Source organism: Cryptomeria japonica, chromosome 3 (genome assembly GCF_030272615.1).
Source record: "Cryptomeria japonica chromosome 3, Sugi_1.0, whole genome shotgun sequence".
Classification (NCBI taxonomy): domain Eukaryota; kingdom Viridiplantae; phylum Streptophyta; class Pinopsida; order Cupressales; family Cupressaceae; genus Cryptomeria; species Cryptomeria japonica.
The window spans coordinates 669,193,883-669,206,560 of NC_081407.1; positions in this window are offsets into that span (position 1 = coordinate 669,193,883).

Below are 12,678 nucleotides of genomic sequence, written 5' to 3' on the forward strand. Positions count from 1 at the left end.
TATATCTATTTCCAAGAGATAAATACAATAAGAGAATAAACTCTTTTCTAAACTAGGAACATATAATCTAATTCCATTCAATACTAATCCAATAACATATTTACATTAACTGTAATTCCAGTTCCTTATTTCCATAAATGATCGATATTCAAGAAGCTACGCAGATTCAACAAGAACTTACAACAACATATCTTATTACAAATATCATGATCTGACTCTTCTACATCCTTCTCCACTAAACATGAATGCAAGATCCTCTTACATCTAGATACAAATTTCTCATATTACAAATACCACTAACACATAAATCCTACAAACATAAATGTCAAATGAATCATATTACAATAATCTACTCTAGGAATCCATCCAATAGCTAAATAGATAAGAAATCATATCAATACAAAAGAACATCTAATAAAGAAAATCTTGATGAAAGAAGGCATTGAACCACTTGATCATGTAGAACCATAAGGAATTACCTCCTATACTAGGAGATGACATAGGGTCCCACACACACTCTAGACCTAGGTTGACACCTAACAACCAAAGAGACCTCAACAATGCAACAACCACAACTGAAAATAAATCATATAGAGAATAAGACAAATTATAACACAAGATAAAATCGAGAGCATAAAATTCCTAGAGTAAAATAAACAATCATGGCATAATAAAAAAGGACTCATTTAGGGAAGAGTTCCATCACATGCTATCCTCACATAGAAGAAAAATACATATATACATCAGGATCTTTGTTCGACACTATGAGACCTCCACCCATCACCCTGATAGACATGTGGAACCATCTCAACCTATGAGAGAATCAAGGGAGTTTGGTTTTTTTATCTTCATGACATTCCCATGTGTTAGAAGCAACAATGAAGAAAAACAAAGGTGGGGGGAGTGAATCAGTTTTCATCGGGTTCATCAAATTAGGCACAATCTCATATCTAAACAATTGCAGTAAGAGTAAAGATAAACACATCAACAACAACACACATAGCACCAATATTTTTGATGTGGAGAACCCGGTTAAGGGAAAAGATACGGTGGTAACCTACCCAAAATAAGATGTTACTTTGTATTAGTATGTGTAAATATTACAATGGGGAATACACATGCATTCAGACACACTGCCTAGAGCTTAATTCTCAAGAATAAGATGACCTAGAAGGTTCCAACCCTCAGGGAAGGTTTACTACCTTACAATAAGATTTAGACTCCAATCTGGACTTCATGAACTACAAATATAGCATCTGCAAATTCCAAGTGACAATGTCAGTTAAGCACTTTTGTCTGCTCTACAACAATCTCTTCTCAATACACCATACTAAAGGATAAATTTACTTATGAAAACATACACAACTCTCTAATAATGTAGACACAACATCAACACCCAAATTACATTACTATACCACCTATTTATACAAATCATCAACCTTGACTACAAGATCAACCAAACCCTCAACCATTAGTTACAAAATTACATAACACAATACATAGATCAACAAACACACCAATATAATGACATATATGACATAGCATGGACCTAAATCAAATCTTCAAGAATGCATTGCCATCAAAAATCTCACCAAGATCAAGTGCAACATGTAACACCACGAGGAATACCGCATAACACGAATAATATCACCGGATCAACAAAATCATCAGAAACAGACACAATGATTAGTGTAGACCATAAAGACAAATAGGACATGATCAAGAAACACCAACAAGAATTCTAGAACCATCCACAATAGATGAACTAACACTACTTATTCAAATATTCATTGATCGACATGCTAACTCAACAACACTCAGCAACAACAATTCAGACTAGAATGATAACTTGCAGAGCACCAAATCATGAATCATCTAAACTAAAGATACACATGAACATCCAAAAAATTCACCCAAATTTGTAACCAAAGATATGATTAAACCGAAGCACAATGGATCAACTACCAAACTCTGCCAACCACTAAACATAAGAACTAAACTCAAAATTGAATCAAATAATATGATCAAGTAAACTTCCATATTACTAAAACCAATAAGGAATGAGTTATTATAGCATCCCAAATAGACAAACCAACCAAATAAACTCAATACAATCATCAGAGCACCAAAACATTGGAATATGTTGACATCAACGACAACATATCCTAGAAGCAACAATATCTATCTCTCCCCCTTTGGCATTGATGATAACATATGAATGTGAAAAAAAATCAATGCAAAGGAATGAATCAACACTTGAAATCTACAATAAACTCCCCCTAATATCATTTACACAAATATTCCAAAGATATATCAGTTTTTCACATTCCTCTCTCCCTCTTTGACATCAATGGCAAAGTTAGAATATAGATTATGCTTTCTCTCCCCTAAAACAATCTCTCCCCAGAACTCATCTTGTAAGAAGAACAATATCCCCCTTAGGATAAACTCACAACTGATCATCAAAATCACACACTAACTGCTCTAGATGATTAGCATCACCAACTCCTCAACCTAGGTAAAACGACAAGGCTTTGAAATCCACCGAATTGATAGAACTCCATACATCTAGTTCTCATCAAGAAGGGAAGAGACCCCTAGCTTGTCTCTCAAATAGACAAATGTATCTGTAGGAAAAGTCTTAGTAAAAATATCTACAATCTAATTCTTTTTAGATATATTCCACTATGACTTCTTTATCACTGACTTTCTCCCTCAAGAAATGATATTTTATTGATTCGTGCTTTGTTTTAGAATGCAACACCAAATTCTTTGAAATATCGATAGCACTTGAATTGTCGTAGTATACAATAGTAAGCTCATCATAAATCACTCTGATATCCTTCAACATTTTTGTCATCCAAACTAACTAAGTACAGTTGCTAGCAACGAAAATGTATTCAACTTTAGTAGTAGATAAAGATACAACATCTTGCTTCTTGCTGGACCATGAAATCAACTTTTTTCCAAAATTCCACCGGTAGTGCTTTTCTGGTCACCAACATCACCATCCCAATCATTATTAGTATAGGCACATATAAAAAAATCATCAGTCTTCAGATACCATAAACCATAGTCCATAGTCCCTTTAATTATCTGAATATCCTCTTTACAACAAAACATGAATCTCTTTAGGATCTTCTTGAAATCTAGCACAAAGAAAAACAACATGTATAATATCTAGTCTTGTCTGAGTTTAGTACAATAATCCACCAACCATAGATCTATACAAATTTTGAATTATTTTTTGAGATTCTTCAATCTTAGACAATTTGTATCTAGTCAACATAGGAGTTCCAATAGGCTTAGAGTCAAGTAGTCAAAACTTTTTCAACAATTCCTTCACATAGATTGAGAAATAAAAACACCTTTACTAGTCTAAGTAATCTGCAATCCTAAAAAAGAATTTCATCTCACCTATCATAGACATCTCAAATTCCTTTTGCATATCATCAACAAACTTCATACTCAAATAATCATCTCCTCCAAATATAATATCATCAACCAAGACTTCAATAATTAAAATGTTATCATTTCCAAATTTAAAGTATAAATTACTATCATATCATCTCCTCCAAAAATGATGTCATCAACAAAGACTTCAATAATAAAAAATGTTATCATTTTAAAATTTAAATTCTAAATTACTATCAACAGTACCTTTATAGAATCTTAGCTTCAACAAATACTTATCCAATCTAGCATACTAGGCTCTAGGGGTCTATTTTAGTCCATATAGAGTTTTCTTCAATTTTCATACCATATCTCCTTCATAAAATAGAGAAAATTCATCTAGCTGGTTAATGTGAACATCCTCTTCAAGATCATCATTCAAAAAGGATGACTTGACATCCATCTAACACAACTTGAAATTTTTATAAGAAGCATATGCAATTAGTAATATAACAACTTCAATTATAGCTACATGAGTGAAATTATCCTCATAGTCATTACGTTCCATCTCTGAGCACCCTTTACATACCAATCTTACCTTGTTTCTAACAACTTCAATGACTTCATTCAATTTATTCTAGAATTCCTATTTAGTACCAATTGCATTCTTGTCTTTAGGTCGCAGAACAAGATCCCAAGTGTTGTTCTTTTCAATCTAATTCAACTCTTCTTCCATTTCTTTTATCCAATTTTTAACCTTGCATGCTTCTGCTAGATCTTTAAGTTCAATCTTTCAAATCAAACATATCTCTTCAAAAATAATCTTTCTCCTGATCATGACACCTGCATTCTTATCACAAATAATTAGATTTTATGAATTATTCAATATTACATACCTCAGAGTCTTCTGATTATTTTGACTTCTAGGCCCTTGCACTTCTTCAACAAAAACCGTAATATCCAAATATAATGTCTCCACTAGATCAATTTTCTTCAAGATCTCAGTCTTCATAGGCTTAGGAACAACCTCTTTATCATCAAAATCATAACCGCATGCTCTGATCTTCTTTCCAATACATTCATCCATCTTCACATTTGCACTCTCAACTATATTCTTTAGTTTCTTATTATAGCATTGGTAGGTCTTTCTCTTAGTAGAGTATCTCAAAAATATTCCTTCATCACATCTTGCAACAAAATTTCCTATACCCTCATCTCTCTTGATATAACATTTTCTTCCATAAACTCTAAAATATCTAACTATAGGAAAATGACCAAACCATAGCTCATAAGGAGCCTTACTAGAATCACCTTTAGTATGCACTCAGTTGAATGTGTAAACAATAGTGCAAATAACTTCTCTCCAAAAGGTCTATGCAAAATTTCCTTCTATCAACATAATCCTTACAACATCCAAGGTAGTTTTGTTCTTCCTTTTAATAATTCCATTGTGCTAAGGGGTTGTAAAAGGAAATGATTGTCTTCTAATTCCATTCCTCTCACAAAATGTGTTAAACTCTCCTAATGTAAATTCCCCTCCTCTGTCAGATCACAAACACTTCAGGTACAACCATGTTTCAGTCTCCACTCTGATTTTGAATTTCTCCAACACCTCTTATTTCTCCCTTAGGAAAGTAACCCACCTCATCCTAGAATAGTCATCGATCAAAAACATGAAATATTTCTCACCCTACATGCTTCTCACTCTTGTAGGACTACATAAGTTAGTATGCACTAGCTCTAGTAATCCACTAGATGAATACAACTTACTCTTGAATGAAGTTCTTGTTTTCTTTCCCATTTAACATTCCTTACATACAAGATTAGCAGATTTTACAATCCTAGGAAAATATCTAATAGCTTGAGTAGAAATTATCCTTATCATACAGTCAAAGTTAACATGACACATTGTCCTATGGACACTTCATCGACCTCTAGATGCTTGTCACCTGGTATCCACATGTCATTCTTGTCAATATCCACTAAGTTTGTTTAGATTCATTCATTGACAAAGGTTCACTATTGGTGCTTGCTCACTGGTTCACTAACCCTTCCTATACATGTCAATTTACCTATTATCCATCATGCTTTATTTCCTCTATTCTATTGGTGGGTCAACTTGTCTTTTTTACCAAGCCGACCAATCTATCCACTAAGTCTATTTGCTAGTAATATTACATCTACCTTTATATCGATATTATCCTTTAGTAAACCATGTCAATAATGTGCAACCTGATTATCATGCCTATTGGTGGATTATACTCCTCTTTGCATACCAGTGATCACATTCTTCTCTATTGTATTTTTCTCTTATTGGTGGTCATGTTTATTGGTACAGGTTGCATCTTATGTTTACTGGTAACATACCTTATTTGCCTACTTGCACACTCCTTCTTTCATATCGGTTGACTATACACACCTTATTTGTCTACTTGCATACTTCTTCTTGTATACCGATTGACATAAATGGCAATACAATGCTAACAAAAATTACACCACACGATACATAAACCCATCATTGGATCAATACAATTTTAGAAAGGGCATACAATGGACCCAACTCAAATCCTTGAACATGCATCTCCATTGAAAAATCTCACAAAGATCATTTTCAACACACTAAACTACCAAATATGTCACATAACACAAAGAATACCACAAGACAAAAAATATCTTCAATAAAATACACCACGATCAATGCAGACAACCAAAATATATAGTACACAATCAAATAATACCAACAAGTAATGTGAATTCCCCATAAATCACCGCAACAACTCAGATAACAAGATTCATCATTACATCATCATCGGGGCACAAGAACACCAACATCAAATTGAAAGATACACCTGTAAAGTTTCAAATCATGAACCATCTGATATGAGGAAACACATAAATGTCCCAAAAAGCTCTCCAAAATCCCCACCACATAGGAATCAATTCTGGAGCACAAAATTCTAGAAACCACAACTTTGAAACACTAAATCAACAAAAAAACCAGCCATCACACCGAAACACATAACTCAATCAAATAAAATTCTAGAACACTGAAACTTAGACTAAATCAACATGAGATAAGAATCTCAAAGCCCATTAATCTACACTAACACATCTACAACCAAACCAACTCAACTCATTATAACAAACCAATTCCCTACAACATAGGAATACGTTGACATCAATGACAACAACACATTCCAACAACTATTATCTAACAATCTCCCCCTTTGGCATTGATGGAAACATATGAATGTGAAAAATAATCAATGCACAAAAAAAAAAAACTCCAACAATCTCCCCCTAATATCATACATAGAGAACTCTCTACCTTTAATAAATAAGATAGTTTTTCACATGCATCTCTCCCATTTTGACACCAATGCCAAAGACATACAAATAATAGTTCTCACACTCTTAGACAATCTATCCCTCATACATACATAAATAATTATGAACAACTAAATCATATTGACTACTCTCCTAGAGAAACAACACCAACTCATCAATTTGGATAACAAAATAAGGTAGTGAAGTCCAGTAGATTGGTGCAACTCAATGCACCTAGTTCAGCCCGAGAAGGGAAACCACCCCTAACTTCTCTCCTAGATATACAAATCTCACTATAGAAAAAGTCTTCATGAAGATAACAACAATCTAATCTTTTGTAGATACATACTTCATTCTAACTTCTTTCTCATTCACCTTCTCTCTCCAGAAATGAAACTTGATTGATATATGCTTCATCTTGGAATGTAACACTAGATTCTTAGAGATATTGATAGAACTAGAATTGTCACAATATATAATAGTAGGCTCATTACACACAACTCTAATATCCTTAAGAATATACTTCATCCAAATTACTCGAGTATAATTTCTAGAAGCAATAATGTATTCAACATCTATAGTAGATAAAGATACAACATCTTGTTTCTTATTGGCCCATGAAATCAACTTCTTTCCTAAAAATAATGAACCACCAATAGTTCTCTTCTGATCATCGATGTCTCCCACCTAATCAGAATCAGTATAAATACTTAGAATTAAATCATCATTCTTTAGATACCACAAACCATAATCAACTGTTCCCTTCAAGTATTTGAATATCCTCTTCAGAATAGTAACATGACTTTCCTTAGGATCATCCTAAAATATTGCAATAAGACATACAACATTCATCATGTCAAGTCTAATCTGAGTCAAATGTAATAGTCTATCAGTCATAGATTTGTATGGGGTCTAATTGGCCTTTAGATAATCATCATCTTTTGACATCTTGCATCTAGTCACCATAGGAGTTCCAACATGCTTAGAATCATCTAGCCCAAATTTCTTCAACAATTCCTTCACATACTTAGATTGAGATATAAAAATACCTTTAGCAGTCTATGTAATTTGCAATCCTAGAAATAAATTCATCTCACCTATCATAGACATATCAAATTCTTTTTGCATATCATCAACAAATTTCTTAAATTATCATCTCCTCCAAAAATAATATCATCAACAAAGACTTCAACAATCAAAATGTTATCAGTATCAATCTTGAAATATAATGTTACTATCAACAGTACCTTTACAGAATACCAACTTCATCAAATACTTGTCCAATCTAGCATACCAGGCTCTAGGGGCTTACTTAAGGAAATGCAATGCTTTCTTCAACCTGCATACTATGTCACCTTCATGTGTCAATGAAAATCCATCTAGTTGCTCAATGTAGAATTCCTCTTCCAATTAACCATTCAAAAATGCTAACTTCACATCCATCTAATATACTATAAATTTCTTATGAGCAACATATGCAATAAATTTAATCTAACAACTTCAATTCTAGATACTGAAGCAAAAATCTCCTCAAAATCAATACCTTCTATTTGAGAATATCATTTACATACCATCCTTGCTTTGTTTCTTACAACCTATCCATCTCCATTCAGTTTATTTGGGAACACCCATTTAGTATCAATTACATTCTTGTCCTTAAGTCTTGAAACAAGTTCCCATGTATTGTTCTTCTCAATCTGATTTAAATCTTTTTCCATGGATTTTACCCATTTTTCATCTTTGCAAGATTCAACAACATATTTAGGCTCAATTTTAGAAATAAAATATGTCTCTTCAGTAAAAATTCTTCTCCTAGTCATCACACCTTTACTTTTATCACCACTAATTTGATTCTCTAAATGATTTAATTTTACATACCTTGGAGTCTTCTAGTTGTTCCCGTTCTCAGTCTCTTCTTCACTAGCAATAGAATTCGCATTCGCTATCTCAACTATCTCTTTCGGATCACTCTACTTCATTCTTGGAGTCTTCACTTGCATAGAAGTAACATCTCAATCATCACACTCATATCTACATATTCTTATTTGATTCTCATGACTCTCATCAACCTTCACATTTGTGGTTTTCACTATCTTTCTCAGTCTTTTATTGTAGCACTGATAGGTTTTTCTCTTAGTAGAATAGCCCAAAAAGATTCCTTCATCACATCCTACATCAAATTTCGCTATATCCTCATCTCTTTTGATATAACATTTTCTTCCAAATATTCTAAAAATATCTAACTAGGGGGACATGACCAAATCATAACTCATAAGGGGTCTTACTAGAATCACCTTTTATATGAACCCGATTGCATGTGTATACACTAGTGCTAACAACTCTCCAGTACACTTGTGGTACATTCCCTTCAATCATCATGGTTCTAGCAGCATCCAAAACATTTTTGTACTTCCTTTCAACAACTCCGTTGTACTGAGGCATTCTCAAAGAAGATATTTGTCTTCTAATTCCATTCTCTTCACAAAAATAATTAAACTCACCAGAGGTGAATTCTCCTCCCCTATTAGAGATTAGACACTTTATCTTCAATCTTGTCTCTATCTCCACTCTATCTTTGAATATTTTAAATTTATCTAGCACTTTAGATTTCTCCCTTAGAAAAGGGACCCACATCCTTCTGGAATAATCATCAATCAACAACATAAAGTATCTGTCATGATAAAAACTTCTCACCCTAGAAGGTCCACATAAGTTAGTATGCACAATATCTATTAGTCAATTAGATGAATACGGTTTGTTCTTAATTGAAATTCTTATTTTCTTTCCCAATTGACATTCTTTACACTTGAGATTAGTAGGATTCTCTATCTTAGGTAGATCTCTCATAGCTTGAGTAGAACTTATTTTAATGATGTAGTCAAAGTTAACATGACACATACTCCTATGCCATAATGAAATTTCATCAATCTAAGAAATAAAACAAATTTTCTCACCATCATTCAAATGAAACATATTACCTTTAGTTTTAGTTCTTGATGCAATCTTTATACCAGATTTATTCAAGATCTTACATTTCCCATTTTTAAATTGTAAATCATATCCCTTATCAACCATCTATCTCAAAATATTATGCTTCAAACCTTTGACACATAAAAGATCATCAGTATTATGCTTACCATCAAGAGAAAGAGAACCTCTACCATGGATTACACAATCTTTATTGTCTCCAAATCTCACTACACTACCATCATACTTCTCCATATTCACAAATTTACCTTTATAACCTGTCATATGATGTGGACAACCACTATCAATCACCCATTAATCATTCTCATCAATATTAGTGACCAATGCTTTCTCTTCAACAACACAACTTGTAGTATCAATATCAGACCATCTTCCTTGATAGAAATGAATACAAATTCATCTTTTGAATTCCCTTTCTTAGACTCCTCATCTATCACACCTTCATCATTAGCATAATAAAATTTCTTCTAATACATATTATAGTTTGGGTTAGTCTTGTAAGGCTTATCATACTTTGACACTCTTTTTGCTCTTTCAGGACACTTGGAAGCAAAACATTTCAAAGGAAACTTCCCTTCATGCTTATTGGCTCCCTTAGGAAATCTTCTAACAATAAGTGTTTCAAGCTCTTATAATTCTCTTTCCTATTATTCCATCTATCTCATTTGCCTTTCATATATGGAAACCATAGATGAAATTTCTCTCGAATCATACTTCTTCTTACCTTATATAGTAGCTTTGAATGCAGTCTCATCTTTACCATGTGATTCACCAAGTTCACTCAATTCAAAAGCAGAAAGCTTACCATCCAACATATATCTTTTCATAGTAGTCATAGTCTGGATCTCATCTATAGTAGTAACTTTATGTTTATAAGTAGGAGGCAAATATTCATAACAAGATCATTCACCTTAGCCATAAAGGATGTAATATTCTCATCTTCTCCCATTCTCAGCAACTCATACTTTCCTTTCAAGCTCTATAATTTACAAACTTTCACATGTTTATCTCCTTTATATAGGGTTTTATGCTTCTCCCAAATCTCATGTACAATATTCAATCCTGTTTCATTAGTCATCTCCACATCAATCATGGCACTTAATAATGCTTCCTTAGCTCTTATATTGCATTCAACATACTTGATCTCATTTTTAGTAATGAGAAAATTCACATGGACAACATAGGTATTCTTTGTGATCTTCCAATAATCTTCTACAAGATAATTAAAGTGAACTTCCATCAGGTTCTTCCATACATAGTAATTAGTTCCATCAAATTTTTGACTCTCCTTGAAAACAACAATTTCCATCTCGGATCTCTTTAAGTAGTCAAGCTCCTTCAAGAGGATCTAACTCATACTAATTGTTAACAAAAGGCTTGCACAAAAATTATGAGTGAGGATGAATGAGTTTTCACCAAACTTAACTTAATTAATTTAAACTTTAGGTCTAATCAAGAACTACAACAACAAAGATAAACACCACATCAATAAAACACATAATTGTTGGCAATTGACACTCATCCACTAAATTTTGGTGCTTGACTAATGGTTTAGAGTTTTCGTTGAAGGAAAATCTTCATGAGAATCCTATCTGGTAGCTATAGTTTTTGGAGATGTGGTCTAGTAACCAATAATCTAGCTTTGATAATTTAAGCTAAGAAGAGTTGTTTTGGTGTGGAAGCTTTTCAATGATTGTGGTGGCAAGATATGTGAATAAGATGATAGAGCCAACTTATAGAAATAATTTTATCCTCTTTTGGGTGATCCACGTATTTTTTTGGTGATCTGGTTCAAGCCAACTCATGTTTACATGTTACATTATAGGATGACTTGATAATTGTTTACTTTGTGATTGTAGATATATAAGACCGATGTAAAATATATTTTTGTGGTATGGTATGATGGAATATAAGTGACTAGTGATTGGAAAAACTTTTTGGTGTATTTTCACATGCACATTCTTGATCTGGTAGCTAACTGAATATAAAATAGAGCAGGGTTGCAAAGAAGATATAGTTAGAGATTTGCACTTAATCAGAACTCATCCAGGCATTGATTAATGCTATTTTGGATTTCAATAGTTTTAATTCATTACTGTAAATGATTTTAAATTAGCGAGCCTTCCGAAATTGTATCCCTTATAGTAATTGAGTTGTAAGCTCTAGGAAATGTGCCTGAATGCAAAGTGCATTCCCCTTTTGTAATATTATTTTTCCACTCGCCATAGTAGGATAATATTATAGGGTCAAATAGATTAGGATTCCCTAAGATACTAAGAGGGGGGGGTGAATCAGTATCTAATCGATTAATAGATTTTCTGACCTTATTAAATAAATTGCATTCCAAAACAGTGTACCGGTAAACAAGAATTTATGCAGTAAGTATGAAAAATAAACACAACATAGAAAGCACACCATAACACAAGATTTTTGGTGAGGAAACATGGTGTGGGAAAAACCTCGGTTGGATTTGTGACCCACAATATTCACTCACTAGCCAATGAATGGATAATACTTACAATAGGTGGTGCCTGCACATACAAGAAGGCCAACTGCCTAGAGCTCACTGCTCAAATACAAAAGGAAGTCTCACTAAATTACAAAATGGATTATGAGAATCCAATATAATGTACTACTACAAAAATCATCTGTTATGTCAGGTTCAGTACTAGTTTAAGCTCATACAACAACCATAAACTTTACCCCAAAATTTGCCTTAATATTCGCTCATCGTATCCATTCTATCATCTATATGTATGTCTCTATATATAATGATCTACAAGATCTCATACTTATATATGAGTCTTATTTACAATATGTCATGTCAGCTTACAAAAGATATTACAATTAAATACAATATACAATAATCAAAATATTGTCCGCTAGGGTGTCGGTAATCATATTTGTCATTGTCGGTGAACTATCTGCCGATGTAGAGTCTATCGGTGTCGGTGCCTGCCGGTGGCAATG